Below are 24,501 nucleotides of genomic sequence, written 5' to 3' on the forward strand. Positions count from 1 at the left end.
TTTCTGACAATTAAGAAAATAGGCCGCTAATTTAGACACTCAAAAATTTTAAAACCTACTGTTACTCTTAGTTTAAAATACCATTCATGAAAAACTTATAGCATGTTTGCTGTCTGCTTAATATTTATTCAAAACCCTTTCCCACTGCAGCTGGGAATGCTGTTTCTAACCACTGAAGACAAGTGCAGAATGCTGGGGATGTAGAACAATTGGCATTGTTAAAGGCAACAGGGACAGCTTTCATCCAAAACATACTACACATCTCACAGATGCTGGTTATCTCCCAGAGCTGGTACTGATAAATGATGTACAACAGGAGTGAATGCTGAGACACAGCCAAGCAGAGAAAAGGGTATCCAGGAGGAATTCTTTCACACAAAGAGGCAACTTATTAAATGAAGAGAGCAGGTACAGTGTTTATTTTTCCTTTGCACATCTGTTTTCCTTCTCTCTTAAACTCGGGACTCGTTTGCATGCTCTGTTTCAAGACAGAATCTTGGTCGTGACAGCAAAACCTTTATTTCTTTGTTCCTAGGATGGGTTTACATAGGTAAAGATGTAATCAAGAGCATCTAAAGGAGGGAGGTCTTGAAAATGTGTTCTGCTCTTCTGAGAAAGAAGTGTTCAAACATAAAAAGGGCTCTGTGATTCAATATACCTTACTCTTACTCCCCCAAAATGGCTGGTAGGTTCCTAGTTGTCCTCCTTTCACTTTCCATGTTTTTATTTTTTCCATGTTTTTATTCCCAGTTTCAAAATGTCTGAGTTGTCCTAAAGAACATCTCTATTGCTTGAAACGTTGTACAGTTTTTTCAAGATTTCCTGGTTTTGGGTGAAGTTGAGTTAATTTTCTTCACAGTAGCTGGTATGGGTTAGTGTTTTGGATCTGTGGTGAAAAGTGGGTTGGTAATTCAGAGACGTTTTTGTTATTGCTGAGCAGAGATTGCACAGAGCTGCTTTTTGTACTGACACACTGGTGAGGATGTCGGGGGTGCATGGGAGGCTGGGAGCAGACACAGCCAGGACAGGTGACCCCAGCTGATCAAAGGGATATTCCTGACCATATGGCATCATGTTCGGTGTATAAAGTGTGGGAGGAAAGAGGTGAGGTTTGGAGTGGTGGCATTTGTCTTCCCCAGTCACCATTACATGTGATGGTGCCCTGCTCACCTAGGGATTGCTGAACTCCAGCCTGCCCGTGGGAAGCAGTGAATTAATTCCTTGTTTTGTTTTGCTTCTGTGCTTGGCTTTTGCTTTCCCTGTTAAACTGTCTTCATCTCAACCCTTGAATTTTCCAGCTTTCACCCCTTCAGTTCTCTTCCAGGTCCCTCTGGTGGGGAGGGGAATAAGTGAGTGGCTGTGTGGAGCTTCATTCCAAGCTGGGGTTAAACCATGATACCAGTCTAACCTGTCTCATATATTAAACTGTGTAAAGAACATTTGCAACTAATTGAAAACATGCATAAACTCCACAGATGAATGCCTCAGTCATTATCTTTCAATTATGAATCTTGGCTCTATCTATTCTTCAATATCTGGTTTTGAAACCACCTTCAAATCCTGACCTACCAGCTCAGTAGCTTGTGTAAGATCTGGAAGATAAAGAACACTTTGAGTTTTGGCTCTGCATTATGTCAGATCCTATTCATGGGAAAATGTAAAAATTACAGTCCATGGTGACTGTGGTGTGGCACACATTTAATGGAATAGGCATAATTCTCTCAGAAACATTGTTGTTTGAAAGTAGAAATCAAAGAATTTGCAATATGTTATACCAGGCTCTGATCTACTTCCAGCAATAATGGGAGAGTTTTTAAAAGAAACCACAGACTTTTATCCACTCAGCTCTCAGGTTCAGAACCAAACAGTGCTGAGTATTAAAGTGTGACTCACTGACACTGATTCAGGGGTGATGAGGACATTTTAAACTTACCCCAGTGTAGGTAATTGTAGATCCACCTGAAGTGGTATGATCCAGCAACCATAGAGATTTCAAAACCTTTAAAAATTGCTTGTTTTAATTTGCTCTTGATGCTAGAAATATTTTCTTTAAAAATTGTGTATCTTTAGGCAATCGCTGACATATATGAGGGAATGTTCTAATGAAATTTTAATTTTTGAAAAAAATTGTTACATGCAATATGAATAAGTGAATAAATGTAAGTATTCACAAATTACTTTTTCTTACACAGGAAAAGAAAAAATACTTTTAATTCATTAAAGTATTATGCCTTACGATTTCAAAGTTGGAGTTACTTGTCCAATTTGTAGTTATTTTATTGAAATGACTTTCCATTTTGAAATTTATTTCATTTTAGGAAAAAACTATGCCAATTTTAAAAATAATTATTATTTGATGAGATAAAAATGCTGGAGATTAACAAGTTATTAATCTCTTATCTTTTGTGCTTCATTTTTATTTTCATTTAATTCAGAAATCTTAAGGGCCAGGAAAAATCTCTCTCTCTCTCTCTCTCTCTATATATATATATATAAATATATATATAAAATTGTTTACAGCTGGGAATAGAGAAGTGAGTAAATTAAGAAAAAATTTCCCTTTTTTTTTATATACTTTATTTCTCAGTTCTACTTCATAATATGAATACAGAAAATGTTACAAGTCATGTCATGCTTCCCTTGATCATTATCACCATATTCAGTTCCAAACAAGATTAAATAGGTACAAACTGATCAGAAAGTAATTTGGCTGGTCACTGGAAGAACAATATTAATCATCAGAAGATAACATATTCTTTTATCCTTATTCATTCTCTCAGAATTAGTTTTAGAGCCTAAAATTATTCCATGGTCAAAGTAGTCTGGATTTAAGCAACAAAATCAATTAACCTGATTATTCATAGATCCATTTGTTCAATGGAAGGTGTGATATTACAGCAGACTGTGGTACTGAATGATTAATGAATTTTCTTTCGCTCCTGAGAAGCCACAAATAGGAGTATGGGTTTTTCAGTTCAGTTCTATCAATAGTTATAGGCCTCTATGCAAAATGTCACACTAGTTTTTAATAATTTTTGCTCCTCTTATGCATGCTAAGATCAAGAAATGACTCAGGTGTTTACCTATTTCCTTCTTTCCCTTTAGAAGTAAGGATGACTAAACAAAGGGACTTTGAATTTTGGGTTTGGATCATGACAAGATAGACATCTGGGTCTAATTAACTCTCCTAACCTGGCATGCTGAAAGAAGGGTAGTGTTTTAAAATGTAAAAGAAAGGAGTAAAATCTCCTCTTTTCCCAGAAAAAGAGCATGAAGGAAGCTGGGAAGAGTAATCAGTATCCATGTCTGGTCTTTCTCTTCCTTACAGTGGAATCATATTTTTATCCTTGCATCCCACAGAGCTAGAATTTCTTTTTGAGCAGGTTTTTTTGAGTCTGGGATACATTTAACTCTTTTTCTTCCACAATGGGGGTACAAAGTCTTCATTGCACGAATTGTTTATTATAACCTAAAGGATATTGGAAAATGAGTGAAAGATTTGTGGCTGGTGTGGAGGATGAAATCTTTGTATGCAGACAGCCTGGGGTGGGAAAGGTTGTTTGGATATTCTCCTATGGACTGTGCTATGAAATTACAAATCTAACAGAATAGTTAATGAAACTTATGCTTCACAGTCCAGCAGTTGTCTTCTGTATCCTGAACCCAGAGTTATCTGTCCCATGGAAGCAAACTGAGTTTGAAAAAATGTTTTTCTTCACACTCCCTGCTTACCTGTGCTTGCATCGGATGACTCAATTTACTTGTTTGTGAGACACATACTAACCACAAAAATTAATTCCTTGTGTCTCTTCAGGAGTGTAAAGAAATATCCACATTCCCCTTTATCAATTGTTAAAGAACAAGATGGCTTAGCTGCCCCACTATAAAGCTTATTTGCCTAAAACTTCAGTATATTACAGTACACAAAAATTATACAACTGCTTCTACAAATGCTTTTATAAACAACTCATTCAGCAACAGTGCACACAGTGAATGGGATATAATCCCAATCTTCCTTGGGAAGACAACTACAGACCTTAGCAGAAGAGTTCAAACTGATGCCACTGCACACAAATCTGAATTTTTTATGTATTTTCCTTGCAATAGACTGGTGTAAGCCACCAAAAGAAATAGAAGTCATTCCCTTTTCAGTCTGTCAGATGAATGATCCGTGAATAAAGAAGCCTTCATGCCAAGAATTAAAATAGATTGGAGATCTGTTACTTTTGTCTTCAATGTACTTAAAAAATAAAGCTCATTATGAAGATATGCATGTGCACTGGTTTTCTCATGTTCTGCTTTTTTTTCTGATTATAAATCTATTTTTTCAGGACTTGGTCATATGCAAACCTAGAATTAATATAAAGGAGATATTGAAGTATACCAAATATACAGAACAATTTAAATACTAAACGCATTTCTACCAACTTTATAGGTAAAGTTTTACAGTTATTTCAGTTACTTATTACAAATCAGATCTTATGCTTGTGCAGCATATTTGTCTGAGTTTATCTGAGGATAGTCATATCACACGAGAGAAGAAGAAAACTCTAAGAAAACTCTAAGAAAGCTCTAAAACTCTAATGTCTTTCATTAAGTTTGGCTGTGGCTGTTATTCTGCTGTGCAGTAACCTATCTGGGACACTGAAGATCACTTCCTGACAGTAGAAGTCAGTAAAATGAAGTCTGGTATTTCTTTGGTATAATTGTCTACATTTACAAAAGTTCATGAGTACATCTATATCAGATGAGTATAGCAAGGAGAAGTTCTTGGGGACTTTGATTAAAACATTAATGACAACTCTCTTAATTAAAGTTCTATTTAAAAATGGAAACACTCAAATAGAAAAACAAAGCAAAACAGAACTATTCTGGCCTTTTCTTCAAGTCTGCCAAAAGATTTCCAGTGCAATAGTACCCTTCTTCCATTCTTCCCCAGCTGTACCCTGCTTCTGGGCTGCAACAGGGTAATGAAAATGTGCCTAAACAAACATAAACTATAGGCCTTGTGTGATTATATCTTTCCACATTTAAACAAGATAACAAATGATGATTTACCTTTTAGACAATGGCAACAAATCTTGATCTGAAATAGTCTGAGGTATTTAACTCTGTTAACTCTCAGTCATAATTTGAAGATTACTGTAAAATCATATTTCTGTATTAGAAGTGGTGTTCTTCTTGGAAAGAAAGTTTGCATATTCCATTTCCTGGTATGTAACTTCTTCAGACCTTTCTAGTTAATTTTAAATTCATAGAGCCATGGAAGCGATGTGAGAGATCTAACGAAAAAAAAAAAAAAACAAAAAACAGAAGATGTGAAAGATTTTGTTGTAATAGAACAAAGCATCTTATGCCAGGTTACCAGCAGGCCAAATTGCTTGAATTATCCCCTTTATTGAAATATATACTGCTTTACTGAAATCCATGTAATGCTTTTATTGTGTTCTATGAAATAATGTTTAGGGAACACAGGGTTTGTTTGATTTTCTAAACACTGAGTCTAAAAATGTGTGTATATATGGGGGTATGTGCTCAAAATCTTTAGTTTTATCAGCCCTACTCACACACAGAAATAGTGTTTGGACTTGTGATGTAGGGGAAGGAAAGGTACATCTACTCCTCCAAACTTGTTCAATTCTTTCAGATTTTAACTTTTGAGCTAACAATGTTATCTAAGCATCTCTTATTAGGCTACAAGAAAAATGTATTTCATTGGAGGGTTTTTTCACAAAATTCATGAAGTTTGTCAGAAAACAAAAAAGCAAAATCCCTAAGCTAAACAAAAATGAGATGTCAAGGTTTGGAATATCCAGGACAGACCTTGATAATTAATAAAGCAGACTCTTACTGAGAATTTTCTTAGATCCTGGATTTCAGAGGAGCTCTTGATTTGTGTGGTCTTTGTTACATTGGGTAGGTAATTTGTCTCATCTTGATTTAATTTGTCACACACCACTTACTTAGCAAATCCAGGGAAAAGAATAGCCTTAAGGATACTTATATTTGATTGTTTCAGTAAGGAAAACATGTTCTTTATACATTCAGTGTCCCCACCTTATAATTTGCAAATATGAAATGAATAACTGAAAGTGGTGACAGATGGAGTCCAAACACTCATGATAAATATAGTTATTTAAAATCCAACTACAATTTCTTGTGAATATAAAAACCTAACATATTTTTTTCTTTTTGAGCTCAAGGCTTTGAACATTTTACTGCTTCTTTTAAAAAATCATAGTACCAAGGAATCAGACAATATTCAATTGAAGGCAAAGAGTATTACAGAAGAAGAAAAAGGTGAAGCAAAAATTTCATGCATGTAAGATTGATAGTCAACAGAGCTTTTTGTGTGTGAAACACAATAATCTTTATGGCAAAAAACATCAAGCTACAGTAAAACAATGTTGATGACTTGCCTGGGCTGCTGTAGGACATTTATTATCTCATTCCCGTGAATGTTGTGGTAGACTCACTGGGATTTTAAATTTAATTACTCCTATTTCAAACAAAATTGAGAGAAAAAAAGGGGGAAGAAATAATAAAATATGTTTGAAGACCAAAGATGAAATAAACAATTGTGAAGCTGATGTTATTCCTTAAACTGTGCAATACATTTAAAGGTAATTATATAAAATAGATTTTATCATGCTTTGAATTTTTCAGAACATTTCTGGGTGACTTTTTATACTAAAGACAAATATTTTTTCATATGTGTGCATGTATAAACATACTTATGCATAACAATAAAATATTCTTTATGAATTTGGGCTGCTTAATAAAGTTAATAAACTGGACTGAAAACTGTAAATAGAAGATATGTCAGATCAAAAGTACAAATAAAATAGTGCTTGAGTTAGTATACAACTTCTAAAATTATTGGTTAGTTCCACAGTGTAAAAAGTATTTTTCATATGCCTTTTTTGGTGATAGATATTAGACCAAAATAATGCATCAGTCTATTCACCCTTTAGTATGGATTATTTGATGTTTATAACTGTATGAAAAAATGGAGCTTAAACATCACAACTGAGATGTAAAAATAGTAAAAGGCAATATAGTTCTACTTTAAATTTTATTAGGGTTACCTATTTTCACTATTTATTCCTCTAATTGCTGTGATCTTATATCTTGAAGAAATCCCCAAGTGTGGTGAACTTAGAAATAGCAGCATGATTCATTGAGGTGGTTCAAAAAATTCAAATTTGAACTTTCTGTCTCGATGTTAGACTAATATAATTTGGTGTAGTAGATAACATGATGTCTATATGCATCTCTCTGTTGTCAGACACTGGTTACATAAAAATAACCTTATTTTCACTGACATGAAGAGAGCACTTCATCACTGAGCCACTAACAGTGAATGTTTTCATCACAAATCTATAACATCTCTTACAGATGCTGATGTGTGAATGCTTTGTATCCAGAAAAAAAGAAGAAAATTACGTATCATATCCATGCTTTAAATGTAATGGATCAAGTACTCTTGATTTTTCTCAAGGAATGTAAAGTGTGATTTTGATTGCAGACCATCAAACTTCAGTCTTGATCTTCAGTTTAAAGGAAGACATGTAATACCTAAGGAACATAATCTTATTATGGAAAGATCATTATGTCCTCTGGCATGTGTGAATCTGCCTAAAATCAAAAGAACAGACAACCTGGAAGGTGGGATCCCTTGTAATGAACCACTGTTAACATTGATAGCAACTTTCAATTCTCACTCTTGCAGAAAGACAGTAATTAACATTTCTTCAGCATAAGAACTCCCTCAAAACAATCAAATATCATTTTATAGTTAACTGAGTATGATATTGAGAAAGAAGTGAAATAGTAGGAAAACTAGTTGGCAGCATTTTAACATTATCGATTAAGATTTTTGCCCTGATGTTGCCAAATTAATGTGCAAGGACTGGATTAGTCTTTCAAATATTTGTTTATGGAAAAGCTCTTCTGTGTGTCTGGGGCAATCTAGCAGACTATCTCCATCTTTTTAGGTGACAATTTTGTGGAAGCATATGTTGCAACCAAGACATGAAAGCAGGTCATGTAAATATTATGCATCTATTTTTCACTAGAAGCCTTGAACATTAGATAAAGCAGCTAAAACAGCAAACTCAGCTACATGGGCCTGCAAAGCAAAAACAAGTGTCTGTTATCCAGAATTCTCAGTGCTGTGCAAACTAGACTGCTACCAAGATATACCATTTAATTTTGATGTGTCATATGTGTGACATATGTGTGACACATATGACGGTATTTGATACATGTAACCTTGAGCTACTCTGGTTATTCTACCAGTACAATACTTATAATATTTTGCAGCTTGCATGACTCAGCCTTTTTATAATGGTAAAGAAAGAAACAGAGGAAACAGAGCAACTATGATCAGTACTTGAAAATGCAGAAGAGGAATATTAACTCGATTGAGAACTTGTTGCAAAATTTGAATTAAGACATAGTTTATAATTTATTATGGAAAGTGAAACAAAATAACCATGTAGCAGTTTTCATATAATGTAATTTTACTTTTTGCTCTGTATTTTTTCTTTCTTTGTTTAGAAAACAAATCCTGAGTGTATTAAAAAGTATGGACCTGTGTATCTATGTTATGCAAATGAAAAAAAACAAAACAATTTCTATAGCTGATATTCATAAGGTTTCCATAGCAGAATTTCAGTTACATAAAAGGAAGATTTTGTTTACTAAGTTTTCTTTGACATTTGAGTTCAGTTAGTGCCATGGCAGAAGACAAGTTGATTAGGTCATTTGCATCATCTAAATGGAATTCTGAGTAATGTCATCATTCAGTGGGTCATTGAGAACAGAAAAGTGATTGTATCCCATCAAACCAGGCTTTATAATCAAGCAAATAATACTTGGAATGTATCATTAGTCTGTACAGATACAAAGTCTGATTGGCTGATATTCAGATAAGGAGCATGGACTTGGAATTGTACGAGGGTGCTTAAGAATGGGGAAAAAAAAGAAAGCATTAAGAAGGAGGAGAAGAAAAACACCTTTCAAGTGAATCCATGTTTGAGCCATAACTTATTCCCATTAATCAGATTTGAAATCACCTTTAAATATGCTGAGATGCAGCCAATAAAAAAATATTTTCAGTAAGAATATAATTTTATTTATATGCATAGTTTAATCTGATGGAAACAGTGTTTCTCTAGTGGTCTGTATATTTTATTATGTACAAATGTTCAAGATATCTCCCCATTTTAATAAGAACTGTAGGTCTTACTATCCAAACCAGGCTTAAACAAACTTGTATAGAAAGTTTTAACTTCAGCTGCCTGAAACACTTGACATTCAATCAGCCCCAAAGGGCTCGAGTTAGTCCAGGCTGCAAAAAGCACTTTCATTTAAAGCACATACCACCACCGGAGAGGTGTTGAATCCGTTGCGTATTAAGTTAGCCTTTGTCAGCAGAACATTGCAGGGATTTAAACGTGTGTTAACAAATTACCTTCATTCAGAACACCAGCTTGACCTGAATCTCCTGAGCTACAAAATTCAGCATGATCAAAAAAAGATAAAGAAAAGTGACAGTCTAGGTTAGACTCTTTTGGAATTGTAATGTTTCCTCTTTCAGTACAACTGGCAAGAGTTTTAAGAAACTGGAGAATATCTTCCATTGAATGGAATATGAAAGAATCTGAGAACAACACAGTGTTTAACCTCTATACTATAAGGAACATATATTCACACATGTCTGTATATCTTGCCTTAGGCCAGAGTCAAAGAAAAGAGAGTGTTCAATCCTGTAAGGTACTGAGTACTCTGGCTGTGATCCAGCAAAGCACTCAGCTATGTGTTTAAATTTAAGTACATGGATCATGCCACTAACTTCAATGGGATTATGCTTAAAGATAAACTAACTTTAAATGCTTTGCTGGATCACAGCCACGGTGCTCAGTACGGAGTGAATACAAATCCAGTCTGAGAGGAGCATTTTCCTCCTTGTTTCAAGTGAGACTACACAAAATACATAAAATATTTCTTTTCAGGAAAGGAGGTTCATATGATAACCAGACTGAAAAGATTCAGAAGGGTGGGATGATTAATAAATCTTGGAGTCCTTGTGTTCAAACAAATAGGCAAAGCAACAAACAAAAACCAAGCTTTGACTTTCCCAGACTCAGATATTATTTTTTTTTCATGTCACATAATGACTGAGCATGGACTGGGATATAGATAAGCAGCAAAAATTGAGTGAAAGAGTAGAGATAGAGGCAAACAATGTTCCTTTTTATCCTTTGCCAAATTTCTCTCCTGATTGGCCTCTCTTAGTTCTGTAATTGAAAAGAACAAGAAGTCTCTAAGTTTAAGCGTATGTGAATACCCTCACAGAATACACATCAATTGAAATCAGACAATACAGGCTATATAATGAGAGGCAAGTGACATTCTGATGGGTCTGATGCTGTTCCAGATGAAAACAGCACAAAAGTACACTTAGGAAACAAATAATCTTTCAAAAAGTAAAAGCAAGCCTATGCTTTTCAGCATTATATATAAAGACTATTAACTTTGTCATTTGGTATACATGTTTTGAGCTTCCCTTGGCTCCTGTCAGTGTAAAGAGGACCTGGTTAAAGCACTGGAGCCTACTGAAAAAAGTCAGATGAACCATTGTCTTTCAAAAAGTGAAGAAAATAGGAGAAAGAACCTATCATGTACACACTTCTACCACTCACCTATTTTTGATGGGCAGAAAAAAGGGTTGTCACCAATTTTTTTTTTTATTATTATTAGTCTAGATTGCCAAATCTTTGGGTAAACCTGAAAATTTGTCTTCAAACAGTAACTGTCACAACAACTCAGGTGATGAAAATGGACTGTGCAGCAGTATTTACCAGGGTGATGGTACGACTTGAACAAACGTGTAACAATTGCAAAATCCTGGGTAACCTGACTGACAAAATGTCAACCAAGTCACATTCATCTTCCTGTAAAAAAGAGAGCACATTCCCTAAAATAGCATACAAAAACCTAGGACTGCCTCAGAAAACTTGGCCACTCGTGGCTCTCTCAAAGACTTTAATCGTATTTAAAAATAATTCACAATACATACAATAGGGCTTCATATTTCAAGAGAAATAATTAGACAGCATTGCACTTTCTGGCTAACAGCTCTTGCTGAAGCAATGGGCCGCTCTGGCAAAAGTCTGCCACAGTGCACCCTGAAGTACAATCAAATCAATCTGATAAAGAATTCTATCAGAGGTTAGTGAACATGAAACACTTTTGAACTACAAAGCGCCCAAGCAACTCAGCATGTGTATTTTCCCCCTAGGTTTATCTTATTCCCAGAATTCAACTTCTCACCTTTTCATCATATCCATTGATTTCTTCCTTGTTGAGAAACAATTATACGCTAGGAATCTCTTTAACTCATTTATACTCTATTATTGAACCTTGAACCTTGTTCTATGGCTTTATTATTTTTTTTTTTTGTGGAAGCCCTGCTCTAATTTTCTATTTACTCCTAAATCCTTAATGCTACAAAATATTCTTCAGATTCAAAATTTGTCACCAACAGCTGTGAAATTCTTTCTCAAATAGAAAGGCTTTTGATTCAACTCTTGAAATTTGAAGAATGTTCTCTATATTATACATATTTGTTTTTACCAAATTTGTATAATGTTTTAAAGGAGGACATGTTTTCTTAGCTATATTCCCATAGATCTACGTTTTTAACCACATAATCAAATCAGAAAAAAAAAACAAACCATAAACATTGAATTGGTTGATTTTTCTTTTCCATCTTACACAGATTTTTATCTCTCTATAAAAAGAAGACACAAGAATTTACTAATTGTGTGCAGTATTGGAACTCATTTTCCTAGTCTTTTAAAATGCTTTTACATTTTTTTACGAAAGCTTAATTTTGTTTGATTGAAAATTCCACTTGGCTCCAGTATGGGAAAATATTTTAATCTGTAGTTCACTGATGCTTACCTAACTCAAATAAAGTGATGGTTACATTTTTGAAGTTCAGTATCTCTTCCATAGTACCTGTAAAAATCACTGCAATACCTGCAGCAGCTCTTTTCCTTGGGAAGCAAGTGTCCATCAGGAAATTTATCATCAGAACTAGAATTCTTTGGGAACTTCATCAAAGAGACTGAGAATTAAAGGCATTTGGAAATACAACTCTCTTCCGGGGTTAGACTTATTTCTGTTCTAAGGCATTTTGGTGAAGCTCTTTACTGTTTTTTGAGGCCCTGATAGAGTTTAGGGTGATCTCAAGGTCAGCTCTTTGTCCAAACTCTTGGTTTGTTTCCACAATGATGCTAACTCAGATTTTTCAATGCTTAGGTGAACTCTTTTGCAAACTCATTGCTCAGTGTTCACAATGTCAGCTCTTGGTTTCGAACCCAGAATAACACACTGGCAGGCTAGCTCAAATTTAAAGTTCTTATTAGCTCTAGGGAGAAGTCTCCTGCTTTGAATATGAAGTGAGACACAAATGAAAGTTAAAGCTTAAGTTTACGCTTCAGCAGGGAAAGAGGCACTTGGAATTTTTACTGTTTACATTTTAAATTCCCAAGGGAAATGAACAAAGCAAATTTTACATGGGGAACGGAAGCATGTTTAGGCAGGTAAAATTAGAATATTTCTATTATTTTATTGCTATATTAATATGTTTGATACAGATTTATCTCTGTGTCAGTCTTGGTGAGTTAGGAATCTTTTACCGCAGTGTAGTTCCTCTAACCCCAGCAGCACAAATAAAATGTTTTCAAGAACATCAGCAAATGCCATCCATTCCAGGAGGCAGTGGAGTTATTTATATTTACCTTCTTTTTTGAATTAGTGACTAAGCATAAGCACTATTCAGACTTCCTTCTATAGGAAGACACGTGCCTTGAAAATTGGGAAATGGGAACTTACATAGTAATTATGATGTGTTACTTATGTGGTAATTTAATCAAAATTACCGTGCATTTAAAGCTGAAAGTATGTGAAAATACATATGGCATAAAATAAGATTTAATCTCTTCTTTGGATGTAGCTACTAGCATAGCTACTTCCAGGGGTTAAGTTACCTCCATCTTATTCCTGGTCCAATCATTCCTCTCTCTTCTCCACCTCCTTCATTTGCACTTCATATTTGCATTCATCTCTGTGCAGCAATCTCACTTCTCTTGTGTCCACTGTGACACATCTGATTTTGAAGGCAAATGTACATAAGAGTCTGTGAAAGCAATAGGTTGATAAACCTACTTGTCATAACAATACTCTCTTGTTTTTGCTGGGGAGTTTATGTTTTATGGTTTGTTGTTGTTTTTTTTTTTTTTAGCCAGATTTATTTTATTGAACTGATTTAACACAGAGACAGTGTTTTGGTGGCTTAAGGTTGGGAAGGGTTGTACAGTATGAAGTGGTGAAGCAGCAGAGTTGGAGGAGTGTTCTCTCCAAAGAAAATATTGTTCTTTCCCATTTGAATGTAGAAAGCTCCTAAGTCATCTCAGGTTTCTATATAACTGCACCACTAGCATATGATAGTTTGGAAAGGATAACAGGTAAGTTTGATGTGGTATTGCCACATAAATACCTAGCTTATGGCCAGACTTTATATAACTACCTTAAAAGACTGAAAATATAATTTTGCCTTCAAATGTGTTAACAATTTTTTTGAAGAATGATTCAACATTCAGCAAAGAATCTAAGAGCCTGCTGACTTCTAAATCAGTTGCCCAAAGTTAAATGAGGTTAAGACATAAATATTCATCCTAGCGCAGCCCTGAGGGCCCAATGGAGAAACAGGATCTCAAAAGTTTCTCCCAGAGCCCATGTTTTGTAGTCTATGAAGAAGCTGAAGAGATTATTTTTGACTTTGTAGGGCAAACAGCTGCAGAGGCAGGAGTCTCTTACAGAGAATAATATGGCAGCAACCAACATGTCTTTGCTGAGAGATGAACTGCAAACAAAATGTGATGCAGCCAGCTGTCTATCTGTACTCTCTGGTAGCATAGGATTAATTGGAACTTTGGTGACACAGAACTTGGATAATGTAGTACAAATCAGTCTTGTTCTGAAAATGAGTGTCAGCTTTTACCAACACATTTCTCATATTATTCTCTACCCTCTCATAATGAAATAAAAAATTGTTAGCTTTTCTGAGCACTTATTTGCATTGAGAAACCAAGTTCGATATGTTGCCTGCGTTGACACATAGATCTTATTCCTCTTAGATTAAAACAAATTTTAAATCTATTAATTTGTATGGATTTTCTTTCCTCCTTGCTAGGTGCATTAAACTGCTCTAGATGACAATGACTATAATTTCCTGTCAAGTGTCTTCATTTTTTTTTTCGCATTGTCCCTCTGCTTTTCATTACCATGAGCATGGGCTATGCTCATGTCAGTCTCTGTGACTTCTATTCATCCTCCTAATTGTTTTTAATCTCTGTTTTAATTGTATTAAACAAACACATTTCTCTCTTCTGTTGTCTGTAGTCAAAAGAGCTCCTCTTTTTGAGCTCCCTTAGTTTGTTGGTGCAGTTGCTGGGTACAGCTACTTGAGCTGTCCCTCAGTAAGACCCTTTGAATTTTGTTTTGAACACATTTGGTTCTCCTTTGTTAGGAGAAAACAAAGGAAACAATTGTGCATTATGTGTCAGAGCACAATTTTTACACTCTCACACCATCCTTGCACTTGCTGTCCAAGACCCAGTAGCACTGCTATCAGGAATGTTATACCTTGCAATTTTTTTCTAAAAGGCAAGCCATTATATACATTTTGATACTGTCCAATCTGAGGGTACAATTGCATCAGCTCCAGTTTGGAAATAAACTGGCATTCAGAACACCTCTTAAGAAAAAAATGCATGTATTTCTGTGTAAGTTAAAGCTCAAAAATTTATGATTTGAGGGTACAAAGGAGTTGCTCTCTAGTTTAATCTAAAACCTACTGAATCAATGAAAACACTTCCACTGGCAGCCGCTAACTTTGTAGCAGATTCCTTGTGCAGTATCTGTCCTCCTCTATTGGCCCATGCCTTGTTGTGTGACTCTCTCAGCAACGAAAAGAGCATCTTACTTAACAGCTGGCATAGAATGCATCCTTGTTAATCAGAAACAAAAAACAGCCCTTCAGTAGAAGATGTAAACATATTTTTAAAAACAAGAGTAAAATTACTCTGCAACTAATTTATCACTGTTCACAGTTTCCAGTCCATGGCAAAAGAAATAACAATAAATATTTACCAAAGGAAAGTGGATCTGCATTTAGAGTGTTTTAATAACTGTTTAAAAGAAAATCAGCATAGATCACTTGGCTTTGACAATCGCTTTTATCTGTCTGTCTTTGATGGATGTTGTTCATGCTCTTTAGTTTACAGTAACAAGCAAGTTTTTAATTTTTCTATCTTCCTTCTCTCTAGTGCCAGGCTATGATGGATGATGTGACAAAAATATTCATCAGTAAATTCTAAATCCTGAATACAAATTAAATTAGTAATATAAGAAACAGATTTACATTCTCCTTTGACATTGTTGTAACTGGATTGCATCTGCTACTCTCTTGTTTTTCCCTTCTACTTGTTTAATATTTATAATAATACCAAATCAGCTTTGGAATATATTGTATTTTCCTTTAAGTACATGAGCATACCCTATTGTTCTAATATACTTTTGTCATTATTTGAGGTGAGATGTTTGGATTTTTAATGGAAGCAGCAGGAGCTGAATCATAGACAACTATCAAGGACTGGATTTCCAACCAACCATGTTCTGCTCTAAACAGCATAGGTAAAAAATTTACTAATTAAAAATATGGCTGTCTGCCCAGGCCCAGAGAGTGGTGGTGAATGGAGTGACATTCAGGTGGTGGCTGATCACGAGAGGATTTCCCCTTAACTCAGTGTTGAAGCTGCTCGCGTGTTAACATCTTGTATCTATAATCTGGATGAAGGGATTGAGTGCATCCTCAGACAAATTGCAGATTACACTAAACAGGATGGGAGTGTTGACCTCCCTGAGGCAGCTGAGATGGAGTGTAGGAAGGCTCTGCAGAGGGATTTGAAGAGACTGGATTGATGTGCCAAGGCCAAACCCCATAGGCATTTAAAATATGTATGGAAGTGACACCTGGGGCATGGTTTAATGGTGGGCTTGGCAGTGTTGGGTTAATGGTTGGACACAGTGGCCTTCAAGTCTCTTCCAAACAGAACAAATCTATGATTCTGTGATTCTATTCTATTTAACAAGTGTTTTAATTTTACTGTCCTGAAGGGCAATGTTCACTTTAACAATAGTTTTCCTCAAGTTTAGGGGTGTCTGAATCCCTAAAGGTCTCCTGTATCTAAGTGGTTTCTTGAAATCTTTCAGAGGTCCTTTATCCTCCATGCAGAGAAAAAGCAATACCTCATAGATGAAAAGAAGAATGGTAGAAAAACTAAGGAAAAATTTGATGATCCTTTTAAAATGCTTTTCTTTTATACACAATTTCTTCTTTAGAAAGGAATTTATTTTAAATAATTAGTGTTGCATGTAACCACTGTTAGGCACAAATGAGCACACACACACACACACACACACATGCACACACGCACACACAAGGTTGTTATGCTGAAGTTTTCCTGAGAGAAGAAATACCTGTTCAGGAACTTAAAATTTTATACTTATGGAAGTCAGGGAGAACTAAAATAAATGTACACAACTCAAAATGTTACCAGTTAAAAATCAATAGGGAGAAGAAAGCTGGATGAATTTAAAATGCTCCTTTTTATAGATACCATATTTTCAATAATGTTATCCTAGCATTGCAGTTATTCACTCTTGCTGAAAAGCTCCTCTAAGGTCAATCTCAATAGAAGCTCAGAGTGAATCCAAATAAAGGATTATTTTTGTGGTGTGGAGTGCAGCTTCTGCAATCTCTTTTACATTTCTCTTCAAAGGTAAGACTGACCAGGTAGGAAAGAGATGCCAAGACATCCTTATTCTTTAATCAATTTCCAATCACAGGGATAGACACTTTGGTCATCTAATTTAACCTTTTCAGGTGGCAGATTTTATCCCATAGTTCTTGTATCTATCTTAAGGCTTTACGTTTTTACATACAATTTCAGTATATGAGGATAGATAACATCTGGTAGAGCTACAAATTTTTTTTTTTTAAAGGTTCTTAGTCTAATATTCAACACTTGCAGAGGCAGAGCTCAACAGCATATTGATTAAAGGATTTCAGTGTTTAGTTATTGTAAAACTAAGACTGATTTCTAACACGAACTTTCCTCCTCTGGCTAGTGGATTGAATAATAAGCACAAATAAATTGAAACTCCTTTAAAAACAACAACAAAAAAAATCAAGCTGCATAGTTTGTGCTTTGGATGGCTAGAAATGAGCTAGAAATATGCCCCTGATGCCATATTTTGAGGCAATGAATTCCATGCAACCCAAACATCTAAGAGAACAAAGCAGCCAGCAATCAAAACTTGAAATCACCCTCAGTTTCCCCTGCAAAGAAAGTAAAAGCAGTATGCCAGCACAGTTTATTAGATCAGATAAAGGCTGTGAAGTTTCATTCATTTATGTTTTTCCTGTTGTATCACTGAATGTTTCAGAAAGTGTGGAAGTTCGTATTGGCAAAGAGAAGCTGAAACAAATCTTTCTGGGATTAGGAACAAAGAGATCATCAGGCCTGTGCTCTTATCATGCTGTGGTGATGCCCTAGGGAGTCAGTGTGCTCTTAAAGGAATTATTATACTATCTGTCTCAGAGGGAATGTAACTTTTGTGAGACTAGAACTTGAGCAGAGAAAACTTGTAAACATGGTATGGCAGAAACAGATTACTGGGGAAATGAGAAAAAATGGATCAAATCTACAAATTCACAGAGAATGCTTTGGAAAAAAGATAAAATTATTGATTTCTTGCATTTGGGAAATTATCCTCTTAAGGCAGAGAAGAAGTAGAATGATTAGCTGGTTTAATTATAGGACCAATGTGACAAGAGAAAAAAATGGCCAAAGAGGTGACTGAGAGCTGTTCTGTAGGAAAAGATTTGAGTGTGATGGTTGATGAAAAACTCACCATGAGCTGGCAGAATGTACTCATAGCCCAAAAAGCCAATGGAATCCTGGGTTGCATCCAAAGGAGCATGGCCAGCAGGTTGAAGGAGGTGAATCTTCTCCTCTACTCTGCGCTTGTGAGATCCCACCTGGAGTACTGTATCCAGTTCTGGTGTCCCCAGCCTAAGAAGGAGATGGAACTGCTGGAGAGAGTCAGGAGAAGGGCCCCGAAGTTGATAAGAGAACTGGGCTGAGAAAGTTGGAGTTGTTCAACCTGGAGAAGAGAAGGTTGTGTGGAGACCTCACAGCAACTTTCCAGAGTCTGAAGGAGACCACAGCAAAGATGGAGGTAGCTTTCCCTCAGGAACTGTAGTGATGGGACAGGGAGTAATGTGTGCAAATTAACAAAAGGAAAATTTAGGTTAGATATTGGGAAGAAATTTTTCACTGTAAGGGTATTTAGGCACTAGAACAGGTCACTCAGGGAAGCTTTGGATGTCCCAACCCTATCAAAAGCCAGGCTGGAGAAAGTCTTGAACAATCTGGTCTAGCGGGAGATGTCCCAGCCCATAGCAAGAGATTAAGACTACAAGATCTTGAAGGTTCATTTCAAGCCCTTAACATGGCGTGATTGTATGATTCTGTGAAGTACAGAAGACATTTTATTTTAGAGAATCCACAAAATGCAGAGGATAAGTAAGAGTATGCTCTCAGAAGTATCCTAGAACACTTCAGAGCAATGAGACCATTAAGTCAGGGAAGAGTGTTTTGTTGTTTATTGGTTTTGTCTGGTTCTTCTAATGTAGTCTGACACATAGTCTGACAGCAATTTGCTTTCAGGTATGAGCAAAATGCCCATATGTGTAATACTCACACCTGTCACAAATTCTTTAAAACATTTATTGTAAAGGAAGAATTTAATCTTCAGTCAGAGCTGCTGGAGGTGTCTGGGGAAGGCAAACTTTATTTCCAAGACCCAGTCATTCTGGGCACTTTGGTGCCAAAGGATTATCAGAGTACTAGGGGAAGCTCATATCCAATGTACCTCAGGCAGAGGCAGAGAATGTCCATAAACAGAACCAGAAAACTCATGACTTACAGGATTCAAGGCTGAAAAAAGCTCTCACAGCAATTCTGCAGTGTTCAAGCAAGGGTGTTCCATTATATCTATGACATATTTTTTTTCTTTGGGCTGAGTTTGTACCATTCAGACCTGAGAACTTAGTCTAACTTGAACAAAACTTAGAGATTATACACATTCAATAAATATAAATAAAATTTATATTCTGATTGTATATATAATAAAACATATGCATTCCTCTTTTTTTTCACCATATGTATCACATGGTCTTAAAACACACTTACATATATCTCTCATTTTTCAATTTCCTTGGAATCTTCTCTCCTCTGAGATGCAGAAGTGTGATTCCACAACTTTACAAAGTATTTCTCAGTCCACAAAACAAATTAGCAGGGTTTTTGCCTTCTAATTTGTCTCCATTACTGATGCCTCTTGATAGTTGCAATGTGAGTGAAAGAAACTGGGACATCCTATCTGAAAGCACATTTAGATGTTCCAGTTTGAGTGGAAAATAGACATAATTTCAAGTAATGCTCAGAAAAAAACCCCAAATATAAGAACATTTTGTTTCACAGTAATTCCAAAGACTTAGCATCAACAGTGACTATAAATAGAAGCCGTTACGGAAAATGGTTTGGCAAATATTACAAATATGTTTGAATTACTGTACCAGTGCTGTGTAAAAGGCCATATGAATATGCAAAAAACATGCTGGATAATTAAAACCAGAAGAGAACTAGTGGGATGCAAAACAAGCTATAAACACCAATTCACCCATTTCTGCCCTTGAAGTTAAGAGCTTCTCATAGAGGTAAAGCTAAATAAATACTGAAAATTAGAAAAGAGAAAACCAAAAAGTATGCTAAAATGAAAACTTACCAAGGAAAGTTTAATGTGCTATTAGAGTTTGCATTTATTGTTTTTCTAAATGAAATATAAAGAAAAAAGAAAGGGAGAGTACAAAAAAAATCTCCAGATAAGCACTGCAGTTTTCTTCTACAAACCTGAGATAAAACATACCCACTTATTAAGACTAATCTCAAATCTGTGTTAGAAACATATTTGAGACATCTAATTATGGTTTCAGTCTTTGTCATCAAACCAGACAGGAAGCATCTAGCTGTCAAACACTAGGACACTGTTCCTAGCTAAATACCTCTTTTTTATATAGACCTAAAGAAACTGGGGAGAAAATACTATCTATGAAATATTTTTTATGGAAGTTATACCCTTATGTGCTCAAACCAGAGCTATTTTGGGAGGCTGAAGCTGTTCCTTAAAGGAGAAGCCGTCATATTTCTGAGTTATCCAGCATTCTTGTGATGGACAGATTTGTAACAAAAACACGCTAAACCCGCCCAAGAGATGGAAACAACCCTCCAACAGCCAAACACTTTGATGAAAAGCTTTATTAGGTTCCCATTGGATCTGATGGTCAATCTCAAAAAGGTTTGCATTGCCCTCTATCTAGGCATTTGAGATTTTCACTTCACCCCTGACAGTATAAAACATAAATGGTGCACTACTTCTCCAGCTCTGAAAAATGAAATTAAAACAGAGAAATGCATTTTCAAGGGATCATGATAGAAAAAGGTTCTTATTTTTCTTTAGATGTATCAACCTGCTGCATATAATGAGTGGCTCTCTGGATCCCACAGATAACCATGAGAAGCTTTCCCCAGCCCCATGATTCCAACCAGGCAGTTCACAGCTCCTAGATTTAGGGATCAGTGAAGAACACTTCTGAGACACATAAACGAGGCAGTTTCTAGCAAGAGTCGCATTAGAAGAATGTGTGCCTGAGTCCTTGGCTAGTTCTTTAAGAGCTGGAAAATCCCTCTTTTCATCTTACTTTTCTTGAAGTAAAGAAAGTCTCTTTCAGTAACAACTCCCAGTCATGCCTGAGAAGTGGGACCTGTGTGACTCACCATTGCACCAATGCACAGGTGTTGTCAGGCGAGAACTGAAGTTTAGGAGGGTTCTTCATGGCACCCAACACCAACACTACAATCTAAAGATGCAATCCAAAGGCTAAACCTCATATAAAAGAAGTATGCTCCTGTACACAGAGAATTATTTTGAAGAAGCTACCCATGTGTGTTGAGCCTCAGAATTTCAATTATTTGTACTGAAGTTTCAGTAAGGTACTGAAAAGCACCCAAATTCTGTCAGTTTCAGGCAAGAGAAAACTTCATGCAAATATCAAATTTAGTCAGGATGGTTTGTGTTCTGGATGTCAATGAAGGGCACAAGAGGAAAAGGACAGAGTGGAAGAGGGAACTTGCATGAATGACTTTAAGCCTCTGGGTGAGCTCAGGGCAGACCCTGTGCCTATGAAATCATTTTCTATTGTTAGCCTGTACAAAATGTTTGACTGTAAGCCCAGAGAGAAACTAGGCTGGTTCTGTGCCAGGCTACTGTTATCAGGACAGTGTAAGACTGCGGCACTGCACATACAGAACAAAGAATTACAGATGTACTTTTCTCTGCGAGAGTCAGCTTAATGACCATTATTGTGATTTTCTAAAAAAAATCAGTAAAAAACCTTGTGTTCAGGCAGATGTGTTTCTCATGTATTAGAGAAGGGAAACCTTGACTCTGTGTATACTGAGGGTGAAAGGGGAGTTATTTCTACCCTTGGAAGGTGACCTGCCCAAGAATATCTCAGCTCTGTTTTTATACAAGCCTTTACCTTTGAGCACACAATTATCCTGGTTATTCACTCTGGTGAATAAAAAATTGTTTCTGCATGTAAAGAGGGTTTTCCTCGAGAGAATAAATGCACACAGAGTACATAATGGGGGAGGGGGGGAAAAGAGAAAAACAACTTGGCAAACACTTTTAGCAATATTTCTAGTAATAAGCAATGAGATAATCATGTACCTGAAAACATCTTATGATTCTATACCTCAGTAAGCTCTGCAGTACAGTGTTCTAGTAAACATGAGTAAGAGATTAATATAGAAGTTAACTTCAAATAATTTTTTAAAAATACATTTTATGCATTCATTTCAATCCCTACACTTTTGGATTATCATCTGAGAGTGATTCATCTGTTGAGTTGTATTTCTGTTTTATCTGTTGTAATACCTACTCAGATTGGGAATCTTAGTTTTGGACGTTGATGGACAAGCCATTTCATTTTAGATCCAGGTTATACTTTCTGCCCACTGTCTTCAGATATGAAGGTGTAAGGCTATAAAAATAGAAAGTACTTTTCACAGGTCATTTGATTCAGCTTTGGAGAATAGAGTGTTTTGATATCGATCATGTCAGGATCTCTTCCTCTGCTTTAACTAGACCAGCTTAACATTAATTATAGAGCATTTAAAAGTCATCTGTTTAAAGGTGACTAGCTGGAAGGAAGGCTAGATGAAAGAACTTAATAAAGTTCTATTTTGGTCGGCATGTATTTTGAACAGCAAACTGTGTTATCAACCTTGAATATGATTCACATTCTGTCAGCATGCTCAGGATGTGTAGGTTCCTTTGCAGCAAAACTACAATGAATGTCATTTTGAATGTGAAACAAATACGTAAAGCAAGTACCCTGAAACATAATTTCTCTAAGGAAGTTGTCACTGTCAAAAGTCATGAAGTGATTTAGTGTCAAGGAGACTCTAGATAGTTTTGCTTCTTTCCTCAGGGTTCCCTGATATTAATTATTTGCAGGAATCTGTGTATTCCTATGAAACAATAAAGGCAAGGAATATTGACTCTGAAAAAAATGGTTTTATTAAGTAAATGCCTCTAGGTAAAAATATGCTCTGTGAAATGCAGCTCTCTCAAAGTCCTATATACATTTGTGCTGCCAGAGATCCTAAACTGTGTTTTCCTGAGTACTTCCATAGAGATAAAGTGTACACCATTAAATAAGCAATATGGCATATCTACTCTGTTAAGATGTTTTTAAGTAGGTTAAGCTAAGCATAGGACATGGAGTTTTCCTTTATGGGTTACCTGAGACTAAAACTTTTGGTTTCTATAAACAAGTTAGTCCACAGCTTGTCCTAAATAAAATGCAAACTTCTCAGCTTGGTGACTGTTTTACTCAGCTCAAGTCCTTTTCAGTGGCACAATGGCCTTTTAAAATTCATTATTTGCCTGCCAAATTTTGAAAAATTAATATTCATCGACTCCTTTTGATAATTCGGGTGGCTCATCATGGTAATCCCACGTGCTGGCAAGGACCAAACACAGTCATATATTGGCTTGTAAATTAATCTTAGCAACCTGGTGACATAGTAACATATTTTGCATAGGATGAATGGATAAATTGATCACATCTGTGTAAATTCAGTTTTGGTATATGCTACCGTATGGTCAGCTTGACTTATTCTGGCAAGTGATTATATGACAACTAATGGTGAAACTCTTGGTTTGTCTTTTCTGCTATGATTTTTGTGAGAAAAGAAGGACTGTACTTCTTGTTAGCTAGGTCTCAAATATCAGCTCTTGTTGCTTTATTTTATGGATTAACATGTACAATAGTAGATTTATAATAAAATTCCATCAGAAAATACTTGAATTTATCTTTCTAGAGCAAACAGAAGCTGGTTAGAGTGATTCACCTTGCAAGTTATGCAAAGTATAACATCTTCCTAGAATCACAGGGTATCTCTGGTTAGAAAGAACCTAAAAGGAACATTGAATCCAACTCCCTGCTCCTCAGAAGAGTAGCCTACCTCTTATAGAGAAAAACACTTGTTTTATCCAGTGCTAATCTCACACATAGGAGTCCTGCTGAACACGAGACACTCCATGAACAAGACAGACATCCTGTTTTGATTGTTGATAACTGTGCACCATCTCTGAGTAAAGAGGTCTTCATCTTAAAGGGATGTTTCAAGTCTTCTGGATAACCAGTAGTGAAAAATCTCTTGGGCTTTTTTTTATTATTTTATAAAACTAGATCATAAGAAAGCATTTACCAGTTTCCTGACAGTTTTTCAAAATGATTTTGATCTGTTGGATGACTGATGTCCTTCAGTATCAAGGGTTCTGTTGAGAAAACAACATGTCTTCTTGAAGATGATGTAATGGGAGAACACTGGCAGATAAGAAGTAATAGACAGCAGGGTGAAAACTTTCCACCATGCCCCTATGACCTAAGACAGTAACACATGTTATTTCCATGAGATCACAATTCTGGCAAAATTAAAAATTGCAAGTGAGGATATAAAAGGCAGGGGAAAAAAGTTGTTATTATTGGTTGAGTTAGAAGATTTACTCCATGATTAATTTTAGTGTCACTGAAACTCAAATTTTAGATCTTTCAATCCTCAATCTGCACTGAGTGCAGTTCCTCCTAATAACAATGTATGAAAATAGATTCTCACTATTTAGAGGGTACCTGTGGTGTTCTAAAATATGTACTTTCAGTTGCTT

The 24,501-nt window shown here is 35.8% G+C and overlaps 1 protein-coding gene across 5 annotated transcripts in view; it reads left to right on the forward strand.

Annotated features, from left to right (window-relative positions):
* The first annotated feature begins 245 nt into the window (after positions 1-245).
* CDH19 (cadherin 19) overlaps positions 246-24,501 on the forward strand; it is a 114,751-nt gene continuing 90,495 nt past the window's right edge. The window contains exons 1-2 of one of the 5 annotated variants that reach the window (XM_063165558.1): positions 246-408; positions 536-685. The gene's annotated coding sequence lies outside the window, so the exon portion shown is untranslated. Of the gene's footprint in view, positions 409-535; positions 686-7,542; positions 7,669-15,669; positions 15,772-24,501 lie in introns of those variants that run through there. The other 4 variants (XM_063165548.1, XM_063165544.1, XM_063165526.1 and 1 more) reach the window with 4 other exon arrangements.

This window comes from Melospiza melodia, chromosome 1, assembly GCF_035770615.1.
Source record: "Melospiza melodia melodia isolate bMelMel2 chromosome 1, bMelMel2.pri, whole genome shotgun sequence".
NCBI classification, from domain to species: domain Eukaryota; kingdom Metazoa; phylum Chordata; class Aves; order Passeriformes; family Passerellidae; genus Melospiza; species Melospiza melodia.